The 21,757-nt window shown below is 38.1% G+C and overlaps 1 protein-coding gene across 1 annotated transcript in view; it reads right to left on the reverse strand.

Moving 5' to 3' along the window:
* The window catches only part of LOC122569001 (UPF0489 protein C5orf22 homolog), a 466,219-nt gene extending 446,738 nt beyond the window's left edge, over positions 1-19,481 (reverse strand). Inside the window, exon 1 of the mRNA XM_043729435.1 lies at positions 19,431-19,481. The gene's annotated coding sequence lies outside the window, so the exon portion shown is untranslated. The remainder of the gene's footprint in view (positions 1-19,430) is intronic.
* Positions 19,482-21,757: the final 2,276 nt, after the last annotated feature.

The following is a 21,757-nucleotide window of genomic DNA, read 5'->3' on the forward strand; positions in this document are numbered from 1 at the left end:
ATGTAGGTTCTTATGAGTGTACGTATTTCGAGCATCAGATATTTCACAACACGCATAAACTGTAACCACAGCTTAAGGTTTCTTCTTTCATCCCCAACGCCGAATTATCACGTGGCATATATACACCACCTTTCTTAAATATTTTGACACTTTCAAATTATCGCAAATACATAAAATATAGGGTAAGCTAAAACTTTTTCGTTTTCGATATTTTCTCTTGCCGGATTTAAAGAACAGAATATTGTCTCATTCTATCGATATTATATTGTACTAAGGATTGATGATGTATCATAATATACCATCACAAGCTTGATCAAAGTTTGCAAAGCAAAGTTCAGGATTGAATTTTAAGGTGTTGAAGTTCAGGTGACTCAGTAACCTTGACTGACTATATATTTTATCTTCAAGGTCAGTGGTTATGCACTAAATCAGGGTTGTATTTAAACATATCCTACAAAACTTTTACGTCTATATTTCAACGAGTCAAATATATATTCAGTAAAAAATGAATATACAACAGCTAAGCGCATAGTATCAAAATAGGTATTAAGTATAATTTCACCGAATATTGAGGTTTATTGATATAACGAACGAATATACCTTATAATTTCCATATATACGAGTATTTTCAGACTTGTTTCAAACTTTTCCACTGTACCTAATCCTCATCCGCAGTGGCAATGAAATTTCAAAATGTTTCGTATAATACACACAACATATTCGTAAAAGGTGTCCGCAATTGTTCCAAGCCAATTGTTCCTTCAGCCTATATAAATGTCGTAATCGAGCGTGGCGGACAAAAGGGATGGCTAATACGAAATTTCTATTTGCCTCGGAAGTGGAAGCCAGCGAATGGTTAACGATGTATGTTTTCCACATTCCGATGAGAGAGAGTTCCGGCATGCGACGCATTGGTCAGCCTCCTTTGTGCGTTTTCGCACCGACGATATCGGTTGGCCGTCATCTATCCTTTTACAGTACAATCGCCGACGCCGCGCAAAAATTAAAAGGAAGTCTCTTAATTCGTGTACCACAATTTTTCATCGGTAGCGAGGACCGCCCGTAAAACGAACAATCGCGTATCCGGGATTCGAGCAACGCCACCGACCACGATAATGGGAAGGCGTTCCCGGAAAGCCCGCGGGAAGCAAGCACGCGACACCGGCCTCGAACAGACAACGCGTAAGTACTTACTTATACGCCATCCGCGTATGTACGTTCCTGGGTACACGTAGTGCGTGAATCACGGGACATTTGTAGCCGTCAGTGTGTTACGTTTCTCCGACAGTCGCGACCACGCTGATATCCAAGAATGCGAGTCTCTTGACTAATTTCGCTGGTATACTTAACGATGTATAATATCAGGTTGGCGCGTATGAAATACGCTTTCTTTAGAAAGTAAATTTAACGGACGAATAAGGACCATTGCCACGTTCGTAGGATTGTATTATTTTAAATTAAAATGAACAATGAAATATAGAAGTAACGTTTTACTATTACAATTCCACGCCATCTGGTTTATATCGCGTGTTGTATATATTTTACACACTCGTTATATGACCTCATCGACGACGGATAACAGCGTCGAATGTATTAAATGTTGTCCTATCATCGAGGTAGGTGCGTAAATATTGAATTTTACCGAGATCTATATTAAAAATATCTCGGTAGACATTAGGAATAATCAGAGTGTCCCTGCTATCTTTTTGTCAATTGTCAATTACGTTTGTCATATATTCATTATATTAAGATTATGAATAAGCGAAATGATACTCTGATTTCTTTGTATGACTTTAGGTTTAGATATGAGTTTAAATTCCACCTGGATAATATTGTAATGCATAATTATTATACGAGAAACTGTAATGAGTTTAGTCGAAGAATTTTTGAATCCTAGAAATGATCATTCTTACGGTTTTGAAATAATGAAACGTATAACTATTGCGACTAGCTGTGAAAGAAGTAGAATAAAGTTAGTCCATGACAAACAGATCGAAAATATAATAAATTAAATCAGTCTAGTAGATGGTTATAAATTCACAAAATAATTAATCATTGATATATATTTATCTTTCTACGGCAGATATTTTTTAAAGTTTCTTTTATCCGCCATTAGATGTCCTCCTCAAATTTGAAGGGAACACCGTACCCTATATAAACAAAACCAAGGATTTATCAAATACAAGCGTACTAAATCCAAGTGTAATTCATCGTTTATAAATTACCAGTTTATAAGGTATTAAAGACTCTTTATACCAGGTAATTGCAAAAAAGAAAGAACTCTAGATCTCCGTGACCGACGTGCAATTGTTCGCGTAGTGGAATATCACGCGGCGAATCATTTCTAAGATGTTGCTGGCGATGTCGCAATGGCGGATTTACCTCATCCGCCAGCACGACATTTAGATCGAAAGTCCATCGAATGATCTCGTCTCAGGATGATTAATTCGACTCATTACCAGTGAGTAATCACTATTATTATCCACGTGTTCTATGTAGCCCGGTTTTGTTCGCCCACGAACCTAGCTGGACCAGTACACGCAATAGTACGGAAAACGGTGTTTGCGAAATCGATCAGGAAGAACTAGCCTTTCACGGGAATCCGTCTGATAGACGAGACCTGATCAAACGCACGCGTGATTCTTAGAAGAAACATCGTTAACTGAAAAACTATTGGCGACGCAAACTAACGATGTTAAGTACAAGAAACTTGGTGTTTTGGCAAAATTTTTACTCTTCTCATGAAACACTCGAAGACAGGATAGAAATGATACATGAAGAAGAGACGAGGAAGGAAGATCGGCACAAAACAACTAACATTGTCAAATATAAATTTCTAAATTTTTAGGCATTTTTGTACGTGTTTTTCAAAATGTTCAAAGATAAAGTAAAAATGATGCGTAGAATAAAACACGAAGAAGGAAAAGATACCTTAAAAAGATATTCGTCGAGCAACAATCAAACATCGAAGAGAGAAACGATATGAAACAATATTGAAACGACTGTAAGCAATTTTATTATTATCAAAATATTTTCGTGAATTGGAAACGTAAAAGTCGATTAATCGCAGTATAACAACGTAAACGTCATTTTTAGATTTCTGTCATTTGCAATCATAGAACCAAATATACGAACATCCCTTTATCAAAGGAAAGATTAAATTTTGATAATTGGGATGTAAATAAATCAATAAAAAATTATTTCGTGCGCTTGGTTACTTAATAGCTTAATTAATATTACGATAAAATTATGAAGCAATATTACCAGATAAGCGATATATGTAAATGGAAAAGGAGAAAGCACAAAATAATTTCATCTACGTTTGTATCTACTTGTAGCAACATAATAACAAGATATAACGTTATAATAAAATATTTACGATGAATATAAACATTTCAATTCCTGTAATACACCTTAATACGTTATAAACTCCTAATGCCCGTCCAGTTTACTGTACACGAGCCGAGCACGATGACGATGGGAGGGTACATACACGCGTTTCTGAAGGATGATTCTGCGTTTCGTAATAGCCTTTCGAGACCTGTCACACTACGCCACGTGTACGGCTAAATTTATTTGCTTCTGTTCGTCGTATATTGTGCGGAAACAAATGATTGTCATTATAGGTGTAGAATTGCCTTATTGTCTTTGAGCATGAAAAAAAGATTCGACCGATGGGATTAATGGACTAGGAGTTGATCTCTGATCTTTCGTTTGTCGGATAGTCACTCTATTAGTTATACTATTCGTTTACGGCCTCCATTGTTCGAAATGATAGAAAGATATTCTTATTCGAGTAAGAGAATTTCTTTTCATAATGGGAATTTAAGCTTTCCATGTTCGAATACGTAGGTGTGGTTTCCCAGTATGTGATAAATCGCCTATCTGTACATTTTATAGTTACTTTTGTCAGCCAAATAAATTGTTTATTGTAAATACACAATTTCATTACATTTACTTTTGTGTTAGAGGCAGATGGATCATCGATGTTCGTTGTAATATTTCTGCAACGGGAAACTGGGCATAGTTCAGGCTATGAAAACAAGTTTCACTTCCATGAAATATATGTACAGGTTTTGTATGTAAATTAAGAATATTTTCATAAAAGGATAAAAAATTCATTATACACGAAAAGGCATATCAAATACTGCGATCGCGCATGTTGTAGAAAGTTTACGAAGCTTATTTTACAAAATTTTCTGTGTACCAATAAATAAGAAACTCCTACGTACTAATTATCGTATCTTGCTTCTACTAATCTTTCAATTAATTTTGAAAAGAATAGGATTCGATAAAGAGTCAACGATTAATTTTTACGAGTATTTTCCTATTATAAAAATGGACAGTCATTTAACGTATAAATAAAACAGCAACCAAAACCGCAAATCTACATATATTAACGAACAATTTTCAAATCCTGACTGCTTCGTAAATCATATCACCTTTCTGTACTCCTGTACGAAGCAACGATATGGTCTATTAGGCATACAGCGTAAACGAAAAGGCTTCTTGTCACTAGCTGTCAGCGATCGACGAAACTCGTCGAGTACCTCTGTCCCGGTAGAACACATGGAGCCAGAACACAAAAGTCCCGTTGCGGCCGCTGAGGAACGCGTAAGTCCTTTAAGCGTAGTTAGAATAACAGAGCGCAGGGGTCAGAAGCACTTAGAGGAGCGTGACTGGAGATGAATTTATAATGACCTCCTGACATGCAACAAGAAGCATCGCTTCCGCAGAAATTCACCAGAGATTATCCAACTCTCCGTTGCTCGAACGCAACAAGATCAAACGGCGGCCGGTTTGAAATCGTTCGTCCGATTCCTCCAGCTCGAACACGCTCGCGGAAGTACGTCTCACTCCCTCTCTCTCTCTCTCTCTAACGAAATAAACAAGAAAAAACAAGCAAGACAAAAAGAACATCCGAACGATCGAATCGCGCGAGCCATCCAACCGTTGCATCGTCGTCGACCACCATAACCGTGATCGAAGATGAATTTATAATGACCAACGAACGCGTAACGGTTGACCACGTGGACCTAGGCGGAGAGGAATAGCTCCCAAGGGAGGATGTATCGCGATGATCCCGAGAGACCGAGATCCTCTTTAGCAGAGAACAACTCTCCGCTAAAGTCAGTCTTTGCTCGCGAAGCTTTGTGGCTCCTATACACAAGATCAGATTCATACAAATGCAATCACGACGTAGAAGTCGCGGCAGATGAGACTTCGATGCGGCGTGGCGTATGCTCGCGAAACGACCGCGCTGACTGATCGTGCGCATTTTTCAGCGGCTCACGCGGTGCGAGATCCAATCGCGTATTAACGTCGACACGACCGGAACACCCGTGGTCCGATTCGCCGACGATGCACCGGCTGCTCGATTTACCCAAGCGCAGTCCCATCGGGGACGTGTGTGCATGCGAAAGGTCCGGGTGCACGCGATGAACGTGGATTGCACCGGCTACCGCGACTAGGTTGGGCTTTCTAGCTTTCTGGAAATTTCTTGTTTGCGACGGATTGATAATCTGTTCACGGCAGTCAGGGTTGACCGGAGTAGATAAAAAGGATTTAGATATTGTAATCTGCAGTGCGTGCACGTGATATATGTTACAATCTTATCAAAAGGAAATAACTGTAATTATTAATGTAATTAATTGCATAAATTGAAAAATGGAAGAAAGTTGATATTAGGGACACTATATTCGATGACTGATTAGAGCAATGGCGATCAACTAGACAAATTATTTAAAAAGATATTAAAATGCTCCTATTTTCAATTTGTAACGTCATTCGTGTAAAAAAATTGTCACATTAGATAATTCTGGCGCTTCCATCTCGATGAATAGCTTACGTTCAGATAAAATTCTAAAATTTCAAAACGTCTTTAAAAGCTGATGTTTAAATTTTTCAAAATGTGTCGTTCATTTATTTACCAAATCGATATACTTTGGCACGTTTCATTGGAACAAAAATTTGTTTCTTAAATCGAGGTTTTCCTTTCCACGTAAAAGCAAGGGGATTCGATTTTGAAGGGGCGTGTTCGAGCAAGGTCTCTCGCAGAGAACGCGTGCACTCTCGTATCTATATATATATATATATATAGATATATAATTGCAGCAGGACACGAAGGCGTGATGGATCGACCGAAACGTAGGAGCGTGTAATGTAGCGTGAGCCGCGGCCTTTTACATGTCAGTAACTTGGTCCGATGTTGGCGAGCTTGAAGAATGACTGCCGCCAAGGTATTGGTTTGTTTCTTCGAAATTTCGACAGCTGATTAATACGATCGCAAGTGTTTCTGAGGACGATTCTACCGTGCAAACGCCGGTTCAAATGATATTCGACACTTTGTTCGCGTATTCTAATAGCGTCGTTTATGGCCGGCTGTAACTTATCACGCCGTTTCGCTCTCTTCTTCGCGAAATGTGAAGGACTTCGATGCCATCGAATAAACACGGTCGCTTTGGTCCAACGAGAAAAGTAAGCAGAAGGACATCCTGGATGTTAAGAGTTGTGTTGGTTGGCGTGATGTCCAACTTCTCATAGGTCAGCTTATTTATAAACTAAAATAAATCTCTGTTTTATCCATAGGTTAGTTGTGAGAATGGAAAAAGTACTAACAAAACGGATAGACGCGAAACTTATTCGAAAATATTTATTATAGGAAACATTCCAAATGCAATCTATCAACATAAATTGTATCATGAAACATGTAATTAGGAGATAAAAGAACGTGGATATGTAATCAACAAATAAACTAAAGTTTAACAGAAATATATCATCGTCGTTGTCATATGCCTTGTGACTAAAAATATACCAAAAACATATTTCGAAAATATCTTTATATCAAACATACTTGCATCTCGATACCGATCATAAACCTCAACAACGATCTTCAATGATAAATGGTCAAGGAATTAACAATCATAATTGCATCGATCAATAATCTTTAATAATTTCGTTAAACCTCTCGACGAGATAAACGGAGAACTTTGGATGACTTTCACAATGCGCGTTAAAAAATCTTAGAAACCGAGCAGGGTGCTATCTGATGCACCGAAACAGCTCGATGAATGTTTAAACCATCGTCGATGCACCTTCAGCAGTTTCCTGATTTAAACAATGACTGGCTCTCTCCTTTATAGTCGACAGACTATCGGAGTCATCGGTAATCACGTTGTTCCCGTCTCTGCGCATTCAGAAGCTGATTAATCCTGACCGACGTCGGCGAGGAGAAACGACCGTTTCCACGATTAATCATCCATATTCGAATGTATTTTTCTACCGGTATAATTACGAAACTGAATGAACCAAACATCGCGTCGTTGCGTTAATAATACTATTTCACTATCTGAATGCAATCTAATCTTGCTCGTTTCGATAATGCACGGTGTTGATGATTTTTGACTGTGCGAAACAACGTACGAACGTGATCGTGTTTCTACTACTTGCTGTTATTTCCGTGGCATATTAATGATTATTCAAAATGCGATTAATATAATGCGATAAAATATATTTAAGAACAAGTGACATAGAATCTTCAACTAAATTTGATTTAGTGAAACACGATTAAAGTATTATCGTTTTATCAGCTAATTCTATATACAGTGCGAATTTTTCAAGTTGTTATTGGTGTTTGATTTTGTGAGATATAAGGCTTTTCGGTTAAATGAAAGGTATCGTTGAATTCGAGTATATACAGAGAATATGAAGTAACATAGAATTCGCGTTTAATCCAAGAATTTGCGATGCGTTTAATCGCTGAACATTTAGGTTAATTTAAATACTTCACCCTCATATCACCCTCTATATCAATTTGATAAATCGCTATAAATGTAAGAGGGCAATGTCTATATCCTGCGCGTTATTATTTGCGAACGACGTGAACAACTATCTACTCCAATATCCAGACACGTCATTCTTTCGTTTTCAATACGAGAATCTGCAAACTATCTACATTCTCTTTATATTTATTTTGTATCATACCGCTGATGAGTATCAAGGTCGATTGATATCAAGAAGAAAATTAAACTCAGAAAATGAGCAAGTCCTCGGTCTACTATCTTTTCCGAACACTCGTATAACGTCCAACAGCCAACATTCGATACAAAAACGTCCACAAACTCGGCCATTTAATTAACCTCGACCAGCACAAGATCAGGATCAAGAGCTTTCAAATTCAAAAGGCGAGAACCATCATATATCCGGCAGCTTAGTAAATCTATCCTGTGAGAGAACGATTTCGCGGGCGAAATTCAAGTTTCACATGGATACTCGCCCACTCGCCAGCTAAATCTGGCTCAGGTTAATGGCGGAGGGGGGGGGGAGGGGGGAATGAGCATCCTGACAACTGTTCGACAGAATAATCGTAATTTATCCGCGGAGTTACTTGCCGTCAGGATCTCTTTCAAACGGGCCAAGTCATGAAAATTCATAACCGCTTCCATCGTCATAATCCGACGCCACTCGACGAGATGTCACCGTTCATTTCGTAGTGCCGTCTGCTCGTTATCATCGGTCCTTTATTCGTGTCTGTCAGTGAGCCGACTCGAGCCATCGTTTCTGCTGAATCTACGAGCGGGACGAGCTTCGTAAAACGTCTTCGAGTTCCTTCTCATAGCTTTCGTGCTCCTCGTTTGAATTCGTACACGCGGACATCACGAGCATTCCGAGGCTGAGAAAGAAAGGAGAATGCTAGAAAACCGAGGAGCGTTTCGCCGTCCAAAGCAACAGTCGTCCGAGGGGTTAAAGGTTTAGTGGGCGCGTTTGCCGTCGATTCCAAGTGTATCATTGAGATTTGATCAAAGTGTGCCTCGTGGTTGTTGGTTGTAATGGATGTTGGGTAATTCTAGACTGCCTAATGAGTTGCTATGATTGCTTTATTTCGTTTGAACTGGGATATCTTGTTGATTGCCTGCGAGAGCGATCTTTCTTTCGCGACTCGGATCTGTGCGATTATGGTGCGTTGGATGATTTTGTAATGAATTTTGAACGAAGTACAGACAATCGCGAAAGCGTACATACTTGTAAGTAAGAAAAGTAAAAGTAAAATAAAAAGTAAAAGCAACTATTCTACAACCTTAAGGTTGTGTATACTTGCACGTATTATTGAAATTTTATCTTCTATATACGTAGATGCAATAAATTCGTCAAATATACGCTCAAGTCACATTAATACAAGATTTATGCCAAAAATATTACTGGATCTAATGTTTTGTTATAACATGTGAAGTTTAAGAAAAGCACGTAGATTTTTATAACCGACTGTACATCCTGTTACGTTTCTTTTGTTCAGCTGAAAGTACGAAGATTAACTTTTGTATTAAGCTTCACGCAACGACACGCGAAATGAATTAAGATTAATTCATATTCCTCAAACACTTTCCTCAAGAACTATTTGAAGAGGAGAGTGAATTCATAGAACACGGTTGATTCAAAGGAAGAAACTTTGCATTGAGAGTAACATGGTATTATGTCACTACGTCATTAGTGTTTGAATACGATCTAAACATAGAATTTAGTTTTATCCGAAAGGATACATTATTCGACAACTGAAGTTTCTAACGTAAATGACATCAATGTATCATAATGTAAGAACTACAGAAAGTATTGAAAATGTAATAAATTTCTCGCAACATGTATTGAGATAAAAGTTCATCGGTAATGAATAAAACATGCCAAGTCAAATGAACGTTATTTGTCGATTCGAAGATTCGTTGAAAACGCAAAAGTAAGTAAGTAGTAAGTAAATATATAACATTATCTCTAGCAACATCGAATTATGCAACAACATTTTCTGAAAGTCACGTTCCAGTCATTCGCCTGCTATAACGAAAAGAATAATTTACCAAGTTCTTCACTTTGTCGACAAAGCTATCATTTTTCCGCAACTTTCTTCTACTCTTATGCAAATCACGTCAGTTTTCCGTCCAACTGTTCGTCATATTCGAAATGATTCGCATAGAAGCGAATGTAAACGACGCTGGCCCGTAACTAATTTTCCACTTCGTTAGAAATCGTCCGATTTCTATGCGATCGTAAATGGTAATCACTGGTGAAGCAATTGGAAACAGCGCAACGTTGCTCGAGTAGCTACCTCGTTCCGAATGCCAGTGATTTCTATGGTATTACGCTTAATCGAAACAACCACAAAACCAAAGAAACGATTGTTATCGTTGTCGTGTCATAATCGTAGGCAATAAACGACATTTGATACTGAAATAGGAATATTTATTGAAATGGAGATTGGAATACGTAGAAATTGGAAACTCGATAGTGATATGTGACATTAGAGAGAATATATTGACGAATAGTAATCGTAGACAAATTATTTTGTTTCGTCGTGTTTGGTCGAAGACAAGTATTCGCATTATTTCTAACAATCAAACAAATACAAATTATTTAAATTGTAAGTAGGGAGTAAGTCGTTTTGATTACATTTGCTCTCATTTTCAAAGGATGGTCAGATCAAGTTATAAGAGCAATTTTGATCAAATTTTGACTGAATACTTTGTACACATTAAATGAGTCAAATATACATATTGATTTTCTATAAAAATTTTCGAAAAAATACTACATGACGTTTAATAGATTTGCCAAAACCTTACGTACATATAACGATTCGGTTTCTTTCGATGGATATGTCCTGCATCTAGTGTAGTCTAGTAGTTTGTTAGGAATTACTATCTAAAGTTTGATCGAACTTGCTTTCCTAGGTCCTGAGGAGGAATGTCAAGATAATAAATGATCGTAATTAAAGTGATTAGAATGAAAATAAGTTTCTGCATCTGATCATCAATCATCACTCTACATCAAAATCGTCTGCCTATCTTTTGTAATTATGAAAGCAAGCAATCCGAAACTCATCAATATAACAGATTTAATAATACATTCTAGTGTCAAGGGGCTGGAAATTCGGAGAATTTTGTCCAATTAACATTAATCTGAGAAGATACTTTTCTAGAATGGTACGTACAACCGAATTACTTGCCATCCACACTAAATCACGATCTCTTAGAAGGACGATGTTCCGGAAACTATGGTCAACACGTGTCGCGCATAACGTTCAACGAGATCCAAACGAATTGGAGACCCGAACCGTGAACATTAACAGTCCACTCCTTCCATCCGCATTCCTCGGCTAATTTTATTCTCTCGTAAGCGGCGTACGCCAGTGATACCGCCTCGAGAACCCTGAAATTCACGCTCAACTCGTTTCTTTTCTCACGTGGTCTGTTGCTTCAACGGTAGGAGTCCCCTTTTGCCACTCTCTGACGAGCGGTTTACTCGCCTCCATAAAATTTCTGCGATCGCGGAGAGGAAGGTTTCGCGAGCGGCGAGAGAGACCGCAACGACAATCGTTTCGAACCGGCTATTCTCACGCCGTGCACTGCGGAACTCTGTTCGCCGCCTGTGTACCGACTCTCTCGAGTGCCGACTAATGAACACAAAACATGTCAACAGCCGTGGGAAGTCGACGGAGCGGTTTCGGCCAGCGTTTGCGCTTTAATCGAGCAGCCTGATGAGGAGCGCTCAAGAGTCGGTGTATCGCAGGCAATACCACTTACGTGTTCCGCACGAATGTACAATACGTCGTACAACGTGTATACTGTATAGATTCGTTGGTTTTGGACATTGCTTCGAATATCGTATTTAAATTCTATTTCATCGAGTTTATGATATGTTCGCTATACACAAATTTTGTATGTTTCGTGTCAGAGTGATGATATTCTTCATAGTTTGCTAGGAGTGTCTTTTATTTCAGGAGGATACATCACTATACATTTTAACGAAAGAAACAAATTTTTTAATTTTGTATTTAGTTAGTATTATATCGCTACCGTAATATTACAAATCTGAGGAATATAACGGTTCCTTTAATTTACATACTTCGATTAATATCAACATTGTCGGTCAACCGATGACTCTTTTGGAGTTATTGTAAAATCTAATGCTGGTCACCGGTAACGTCAGTTAAATCCAACATGTTAACGTATCGTCAAATATTTTCTTCTCTTTTGGTGAACTGTACTAATTGCAGATTTTAACAGATTTCTGGCGAACAAGATTTCTGGAAGATTTATCAGATTTCTCGTAAACAAGGAATATTTTCAAATATAATGACGTTAATAAAGGCACAGGATAAGCACATGTCAGACAAAAGTTGCAAATATGTAGAGATGTTCTTAAATTATTGGAAAATTTAGATTTTATAAATACAAAATAATAATAAATACGAGGAGAGTACAATATGAAGAATACTATTCGCAATTAATAGAAAGAGATATTGGAAAAGATGTATCTAAAATGTTCACGACACAGATCATATGAGTATAATAATCTTCCTTTACATAAAATACTTCAAACAATTTATACATACAACAGAATCCATTAGTTGTTAAAAATTTGATATTATTTTTTAATCGTTTTCCATTTGGGAAAAGACAAGAGTACAGAACCGTTTCTTCACTTTAATTGTCGCTTGGTACTTCGAAGATTAGAATTATCTATATACAGTGGTCTATTCATAGCGCAACCCGCAGCCAACCTCACAGTATATTCACCTCCTGGTTTATTTGCCGATATAATTGCCATCGAGGCGCGCCATTCTCCACACCTGGTGAAGTGGCCCATACCTTTGATAGTCCGTGGTTGGACCTCACACACCAAGCCTTCGACCCACACGAATTTAGCGTACGATCCACGGAAGCATGCAAAGAATTACTATACAGGGCGTTTAGTCTCACCTTTTCCTCTCTCGGTATTCCCGAAAATTTGTGGTTCGTTTTGACAAATATCTTAAATTGCGAGCGAGCATGGAAACTAATTAATTTCTATCAACTGCAAGAAAGAGATATACAACAATTTAAACAAAGAAAAAGTAAGAGAATATTATATAAACGAAAACTTTGCTGCAGGTGCTGTACTTGATATCAAACGTCGATACGTTTCATTTGAAATAAACACAGAAAACAAGAGCATAGAATAACGCATCGTTTCAATAAATTTCTTACTTTTATCTTAACAATAAGTTAGAGGAAACAATGTTATTTTATGTTCAAATCAAAAAAAAAAAAATATAACAAGTACAAGATATAAAATAGAATAAAAAATGATTTCATTCGATAACTAAATAATGAATTAATTCGTTATAAGTAAAATCATTCTCTCGTTCAAATAAACTCACTCGTAACTATTTCAAAATAACATCTTGCTAAACAACATGACAAACCGTTTAAATAAACATTCCTCAAATATTCCAATTCAATAATACTCAAACCTGTTCGACGTATCTAATAGCAGAACGTTTTTTTTCAAATTATAAAATATCTTTCAAAAAGCGCCATTAAAACTATGAATACTAATAAAGGAGAATATTCCATTATATGACTATAATTTTCAATAATAATCAATTATAACCGTCGATAAGTAATTGCTGTCATAAAAGAATATTTCAATATTCTATTACAAAATATCATCATTTTCCAAGCGTACCGCGAGATTAAGCATGGAAAAGCTAACCATAAACGTGTTATTCAAATCGTACGACACGATATACCGCAAGGATCTAGGATCTAGAATGCGCAACCGCACAAATGTCGCAACGATTCCACGCAGCCAGCGCGCATATTCACACGTCGTAAATCCAAAGAATAGTAGCCCGCGCATATCCCAAGTGCAACCGGTCATCTGGAAGTTCGTAAGTCACTTCAATCAGCTAGTATCGCCGGACATATCGCGAAGCCAGCTTCGTTAAGCACAATGCATACGAATGCAAGAAATATCAACCACTGTAGCCCACCTAGTGCTCAGTCATGCGATAAATTTCAAGCCGTGGCAAACGTAAAAGCGAACCGAGAAATACTACTGCAAAAGGAATCGCCTGACAGAGAATGCCCGCTTCTAAGCAGCAGCCTTTAAAAGTTTATGGCCGATCTTTTATATCTTTTAAGCAAAAAATAAGTTATTCTTCCAAAGAAAATTATACGAAAAGAATAATATTCTTGCTCGTTAGAATAGAATAGATATCTTCTCGTTTACTAATAGTAATTCCTATGAATTACCATCTACGTATCTCCCATTTTCCTCATGGTATGTTGAAGCATCTTTTTAAAAATTGATGGATTTTTTATGATTCTATGAAATAACAAAGCGCTCAAGTTACAATTATATTTTAAAATGAAAATTGGATTATTTGCAGTAAAAAGAAGCTGATGTTGAAAATTCTCCGTTTCCAGAACGTTTTTTTCCTACGTTAAGGATCGCTATTTTTTAAATATTATTTGATCAAAGCAAGTTTCAAGTTGACAGGGTCACCATACACAAGAATACAATATATCCCCTTCAAACTTTTCATCTGCAAAAGACGAAAGAACAGACCAATTGCTCAAGATAAACACCAACAGCAGATGAACGCTTGTTGTTAGCACCCAACAAATTTCTGCCAGTACCCACAGTCTCAGAAATATATAAATCCCGGTAGAAAATCGACGCCCCACATTCCGCTAATAGCTTATCGAAAACCATTGATATTTCAGAATTTCATGGCAACGAATAAGAAAGAGAAGCAAGAAAAAAGGAAATAAAAACAGAAATTCTCAGAGGCTCTAGCCACTATATTCCTGTTCGTTCTCTTAACTAAGCTACCGGTCTCGCGAGCAGATATAGACATTAAACGTAAGTATAGGCATTGGAAATAAGTCGTCGTGCGCGCACAGCACTCACAGGAAGATTATAGAGTCGCGCGCGCAATAAAATAGCTTCGCACATGGACACGCACCAGGTTCTACGTATGCGCGGTAAAGGCTTCCGGGTCATCGGTCGACGAGGACAAGACGAACCTCCGTAGAGAGGTCCTCGAGGAAAAGTAATGCCTCTTGTACGAGAGCGTCGAGCTTACGAGAGTCAAGGAAATGTAATAAGCAACTGGCAGACGTACCTATGTACGTTACTGTTCATCATTCTGGATGGTGAACAATGATGTTTCACTTCTTCCATCAGACGAGGACAATTTGTCCGGCAAAGGATCCCATCTTCCTTGTTCTTGGAACGGGAACGTTCATACGCGCGTTCGTTTCTTCTTGTGGGAAACGAGTTGGGGAAACCACTGATGTTTTGCGAATTCGCGTGAAATTATGAAGATCAGAGGCAAATTATGGAATAAGAAGATGGTAATGATTTTTTTTCTGATAATAGCAATGGTTTGTTTCTATTGTGAGCGAAGGTAGTAGTAGATGTTTTGTGAAATTGTAGCTGGTCAATGAGAATAATCGAGGGAATTAGCTGGGCAATGAGTCGAAGAAGAGATTCGTGTTTTGCGAATTTTGATGGAATTAGTAATTAGTAATTCTGTAGAAGATGAAAAGATATTACTTTGAACAATCAAGTTTCTGTAGAATTCTGTGTAAATCGTACGAGTGGGCAATTTTCTTATATTGCAAATTTCTTTGCATTTAAACCCTTCAAGTACGGAGGATTTTATATTTCGCTAGTGAAAAATGAGAAGCATAATCAATGCGTGATTTAATAAAACAATCGCTCAAGTCATAGTTCATCCGATTTTCATAAAATTCTGCAACAGTGTTGAAGGTTACGTACAAATCCAATTCTATTACGAACAGAAACATATACGCTACTACTCAAACACATCCGAATGCTTATTTTTGAGAAGATACACGTAACCTGATTACAGACCCAGAGACAAAAATATCGACGATGATTTTATTTGTTACGATCATTACACAAACTGATCCTCAAGACTTGATTCTCTCGTTAGCTGAAATGACATACTGATACTGAAAATAGATACATTCGCTTCGAAATAATATGACTTACCCTCAAAGTTACAATTTTTACGATTATGAAATGACATAAATATCCTCAAATACTAAAATAAATTTTGATAAAACAACATTTGCCACGTCAAGTCCTCCCATTTTTTAGCTTACGATTAATTTGACATCTAAGCGACTCGGATAAAAGTGACAAAAAAAAGTTACAATCTTTGGAAATAAATTAGCTTCAATTTCATCAAGCTTCGTATCAACAAGCACGTAAAGGAGTCGAATGACGTGACTAAATTCCTCGTAACGATAAACCGCGGAAGGCCAGTGTTGGTTAAACGGCGGCTACCTATGCAATAATCGTCCCCCTAATTGCATCCGTTGGCGCGGCTTCTCGTCGAGTTTCCCCGAACGGTGGATACCGGCGATTTCTGTATCGCGAGCCGTAAAGCATGATCCTGGCCGACGATAACCGACCATAGTATTCAATAATCTTGGAGGCGCGGGCCGTTGGTCGGCTGACCGATGATCGCGGCCCAGGCCAAGATTAAAGCAGACAGTGATTTTACGTCTCTATGAAGCGCCGATAAATCCGCATCGGGGAGGCAAGCAGACGAGGGTGCTTTAGCCAACAACGAAACACTCGCGAACCAACCGAAAGAAAAAGGCGAACAAGAGGAAAAGGAGGAGGAGGGGCAGAATGAAGAAGAAGAAGAAGAAGAAGAAGAAGAGGACGAAGAAGAAGCTTCATTCAACCTCCTCGAGGCTCGATTATCCCCTGCAATCGAGATGACCCGTGGTGCCTCGACGACGACCGTAACGATCAACCTGGATACGCTTCCTGCAACCTCGGTAGGTGGAAAGTTCACGGCCAGAGATAACTGATTGCTTTTGCCTCGCGGATGGGACCTAACGGGACGAACAATCTGCCTTAGACCCGGCAGGGTGAAGCTGTTTTCACAAAAAAAAAAAAAGATAAAACAGGAAAAAAGAAAGAAAGATGGGCCTGTGCATGCTTGCGTGGTAGATAGGCGTTCACAAAGAGGAGGATTCGGGGGAAACGAGCGGTCCGCAGCCTGGTATCGGGTTGCAGCGTGAAAATTGGAAGATCCGCGTCACGCGTGCCGGCGGTAAGCGTTGACAAGCGGTAATTTCCTGGTATTAGCTTGGTACCTACGAGCTGTCGAAAAGTCGTGAACAACAGCCGCTGGGGATTTATGCATCTTTCCAGGCGAAAGAATTGTAATTTTTGGTTTCGAATGTGGAGGGTGTTCGTGAGGACCAGATGATAATAACGAGTCGGTGGCAGAAAATTTTTGAGAAGGACGAAGAAACTTGGACCAGCGTATTAGAGTTTCCAACAACTGGTTTGTAAATTTGGAGTATGACGATCGGAATCGTACGAAGTTTGCAATTTTTTATTGATATGCAATTGTATCGCTGTTGCAAACGGAAGAATTAGTCTTATGCTGATCGTCGCGATTATTAGATGATATTCATCATATATTTAGATATTCTAGTTTCTCATAATTGAAAGACGAAATAAAATTAAAATGCAATAACTACATAAAGAGTTCGTGATAAAATTAAAATAAATTAAGATGGTCACTACATCAAAAACAATAATTAAATCAGTCGTACGGCAGACACTGACATTGGTCAAGTCTCTCAGTTTAAAGATAAAAAAGATAATGACGTTATGAACATTTTTTTCTATATGATTTATGTTATCTCCTTATGATAAATGAATTTGTGGAAATGTCATCCGTTTCTTGAGAGATTGAACATTAATCGTATGCCGGAGTAATGAAATTGCAAAGCGTACAAGTAGAATTGATTAATTTGATTTCTGAGAAACTCAAATATCCATGCTCTTTCAAATAACCTTTATATTTATCATTTTAGATATTTATCTAAATAACATCTGTTAGAAGTAACATTTAACATGTTGAATAAACGAAGCAGACACAACATGGGATTTTAGTGAGATTAGTGCAAGCCGACGATAAACGATGTTGATACGTCAATCCGTTTACCGAAATCAACAATGGTTGTTGCAGTAACCAATTCCTGATCCTCCTTTCTCTATCGAGATCTATCGATGTCGATACACCGAGATACCCCGGTAACCAAACGAGCATCGTGTATCGCGATAAACTCGTTCGAGCCATTGCAAAGCAGGAATAACAGGGTTTCGCGATCGGCTTTCCGAACCCGACCATCCGCCACGTCCAAGTTGCATTGCAACTACGAAAATTTGCTTACAATATTAATTGTAATACGTGTAACTTTCGTTTAACGATAAGTATGTTCAACGATAAATGTAAAATCGAGTCATTAAAATACTGTTTTAATTATTTCTGAATTATTAACCATTCGAATTTCAAATTCTATAAATATTTTTCTCCTTATTGCTTCAATATAACTAAAGAGATATTATAGACTTTGTAGATTTTTGAAAAAGAATTGGTCAAAAAATATATTTTCACTGCGTCTTCGAGATAAGATTTTCACAGTCAACATTGAATCATCAACGTCAATATTTGCCTGACTGGGAAATAATATTTCAAATACAAAATTCCAAGTACACGTAAATTCCCAACAAGAAACACGGCACATGTACGACTGTCTAAATTTCTCAGAACTTTCGTTTCCACACAGACTTCAAAGATACAACGAATAATACGAAACAGATAAATTTTTGTAATATTATTAATGTCGGAAGTTATTATATGATTTTAGAGGAATCATCAAAATTTGACGCTATAATCTTCTCTGATATATAACTACTATAATTTCTTTGAAACATGTACATAGATTCATAGAATCCGAAGAATGAAAGGTACATTGTTAGTCTTAAGAAACCATTCTCTTTCATCCACGATCTTTTTCATCTTGTCGAACTTACAGGTGGTTGAGAAATTGCCTAGTAGTGTAACAGAAAGGCGTACCAAGAAATTGTTTTCTTTAAAATAAAAAAAGGAGCAATTGATTCGTTGGCTCAGTTTTTAATCGGTAGATGTAGACGAACGACTTATAATTGCGACCATCTCAGTCAGTAATCAACATAAGCGTGTCGTCTCCTTAATTCTGTTCAACTAAACTCGACCACTATTTCATTCCGCCTTTTTTTATTTTGTCGTATAAAATTTATCCCTTTACTTTGTATTTAATTTAATCGAAATACGTCAACGTAGATACGCCATTAGTTACAAAAATATAAAAACACTTTCAAATTATGAATACCTTTGGAAAATAGCTTATCGAGTATGGAATCAATTGGGGCAAAATATCGAACGTTGCTCAGACTACAAAGCATACAAATTCATCACACAAGACCATCCTATTACCAACCATTAGTATAAATCAACAGCTTGCATCTCTTCCTCTATCCAACCTTCCAACCACAAACAACAAGTACTAACATCCTCTTACAGATAATATCGGAGATATTCAGTGATTTAATCGAGTGGCGAGTAATTTAGAAACTTGTATAGATACTAGCCATGTGTAGATGCTAAACCTTCGCCGCTCACTACTAACAAATCAAATCTGTAACTCAACTGTATCGATTCCGGACACTTTCAACGCACTAAAACATTTTATAGTAAGTGACTATTATGGTAAGCTCGTAAAAGCCTTTTTACGTACAAGCACAGTTTCTTTTCTTTTCTTGTTAGCCGCCTTATCGTTCTCGTATCATCCGAGCGGAGTGCAGAATTTCGTAAATATTTTGTGGCACACGGTAATTTTTCTCGGAAACAACGAACCGCGTTGGTGTTTGTCTATTTATCTTCGACTGTTTGCACGCCCGCATGCTGCAACGATGCAACACACTCGTCACGGCCACACAAGCGCGCGAGTTCACGCTCGTGTTTGTACCGAGAGCACGGAGCGGAGGCCAGGCAACGGCATTACGACGAAGGTGTATTGCAACACCCAGGTGTTTTGCAACGCGCGGCTCGATAGTCGATACGCCGTTCGCGCTCTTATCGGGGTGTCTAAAACCGCATATAGAAGCGCATTCAGGGGCCGTGTAAACACGCGCGAGCGTCCTCGAGATTCCGACTCCGGACTGCGTAAAAACCGGCCAGTCTCAGCACATACGATAGCCCTCTGTGTAAGCACATGGTATTCTGTAACATTCTTCGCCTAGTCACCCCGTTCCTGCTACATCACAGCGATTTCTTCTTGCTGAGACATTGCTCGCTACTTTTTTTCTTCGACAATTCATTCAGCGTTAACGTGAGAGTGGAATGAGACTGAGAAATGAATGGCAACAGAAATTTTTTATGCCGATTGATAAACGAGATATTTCCGCGAATTCATATTTTTATTAACAGAACCGAAGAATAGAATTTAAGTACGGATTTATAAAGAGCGTTTTAGTTTGGATATTTTATACGTCCCTGTATATTATGTGCCGTTTTCACGTTTTTGTACATTTGGATTTCCCCTAAATATATACATATTCACAGCCTGGTGGTTATCAGTAAGAAGAAGGTTTTATTTTCTCTGTTTATATATAAATATTTTACTATGTAGATATATAATGTAATATGGTATAGCAGTGTGCAATTAGGTCAAGGCACAGCTCCTTTCAGATTGTAATTAGAAAAACGTGCTAGAGAAGAAAAGTGAATTCTAAAGTCGTCAGAACCACGCTTTTTCACGTATGTTCACAGTAAAACGTATGCATCATACAATTGTATAATTTTTCAGACAGAGAAGTATATAGTATAGAAGTATTATATATATATATATAAGTAATACTTCTCTGTCTGAATATAAGTAATAATAATATATATATATGTCGGAGATGAAGGAACACCGGAGCCTTCCTTTGGAACTTTGGGAAAATCCCGTAATATTGTAATTTAGATTCTACCGTAGCCGTAATTAAACAATTGTCATTCAACCCGAGTGTACTTATTTGGGATCCGTGACAATGAGCTTGGGATCGAGGCGACAACCAGTCGCCAACGTAGCCGCGGTCAAGGGATGAACGTTTGTTTAACAAAGACCCTGTTCTCCGGGTAAGATGGTCGCCAGATGCCGATGCGTTTCCGCAGTGCATGTTCAGCTAGCCTGAGGACCCGTTGTAAATCTTAAGATTTAGTTAATTACAAGTCCTTCAAACAGAAAACAGTCTTTGTCCCAACTACGGGAAGATAGGGGAAACCTACTTTCTCTCGAACGACGCTCCTCATTAGCAACTTTTCCCTCAAGGACGGCTAGCATTCTTTTCTAACCATCGACGTGGAAATTGACCAATTAACAGCAACGTCAATTTCCCTCACCCTCTGAACGAAGGCATAGCTCCACGAATCCGATGACCTCATGTCCTTGGGCACACCCCGCCATAGTTTTCCTCGGTGGCACCATCGCGACGAAGATTCATTCCTGTTTGCGACTTTACTAACGAACAGAGTACCGTCTTCACGATCCGGACTTAGATTTTGGGAGAGCATACATCTACGATCCCGTTGACCGCGGATTCGTCATCGGACCTGGGGTCATTGTCACTAACTTCGCGAGCGCACAACCACCGTGATAAACCACCAAGATTGTAACACCTTCATGGCAGCAATAAACTTCACCTGTGTCGTACCGCATCAATGGCTAACCCCCGTGAAGATTCATTAGACGCCCACGACCCTAACCCCAGCGCTTCTCCGACATATATATATATATATTAGTGTACATTCTGTGTATTCTACTTTTACATGTATCTTATATTTTGTTTAGCGTTTTGACACAAAAAAGCGTTTTGATTTCGTAACAAAGTATCGGTCTACGATTGTATCACAGAAAAGATCATAAAACTGACAATTATCTTACTTAAGCGATAATCTTTTTCAAAATTTAACATTCAAGAACAACTGTGCTGTGTGAACATAATGATACCATCAATGATGCGTCGAAAGCATAAATAAAGTTAATTCGTTTGGAGAAATATCCCGAAGCAACAGGCAAAT

The sequence above is a fragment of the Bombus pyrosoma genome, linkage group LG7, assembly GCF_014825855.1.
Source record: "Bombus pyrosoma isolate SC7728 linkage group LG7, ASM1482585v1, whole genome shotgun sequence".
NCBI lineage: Eukaryota > Metazoa > Arthropoda > Insecta > Hymenoptera > Apidae > Bombus > Bombus pyrosoma.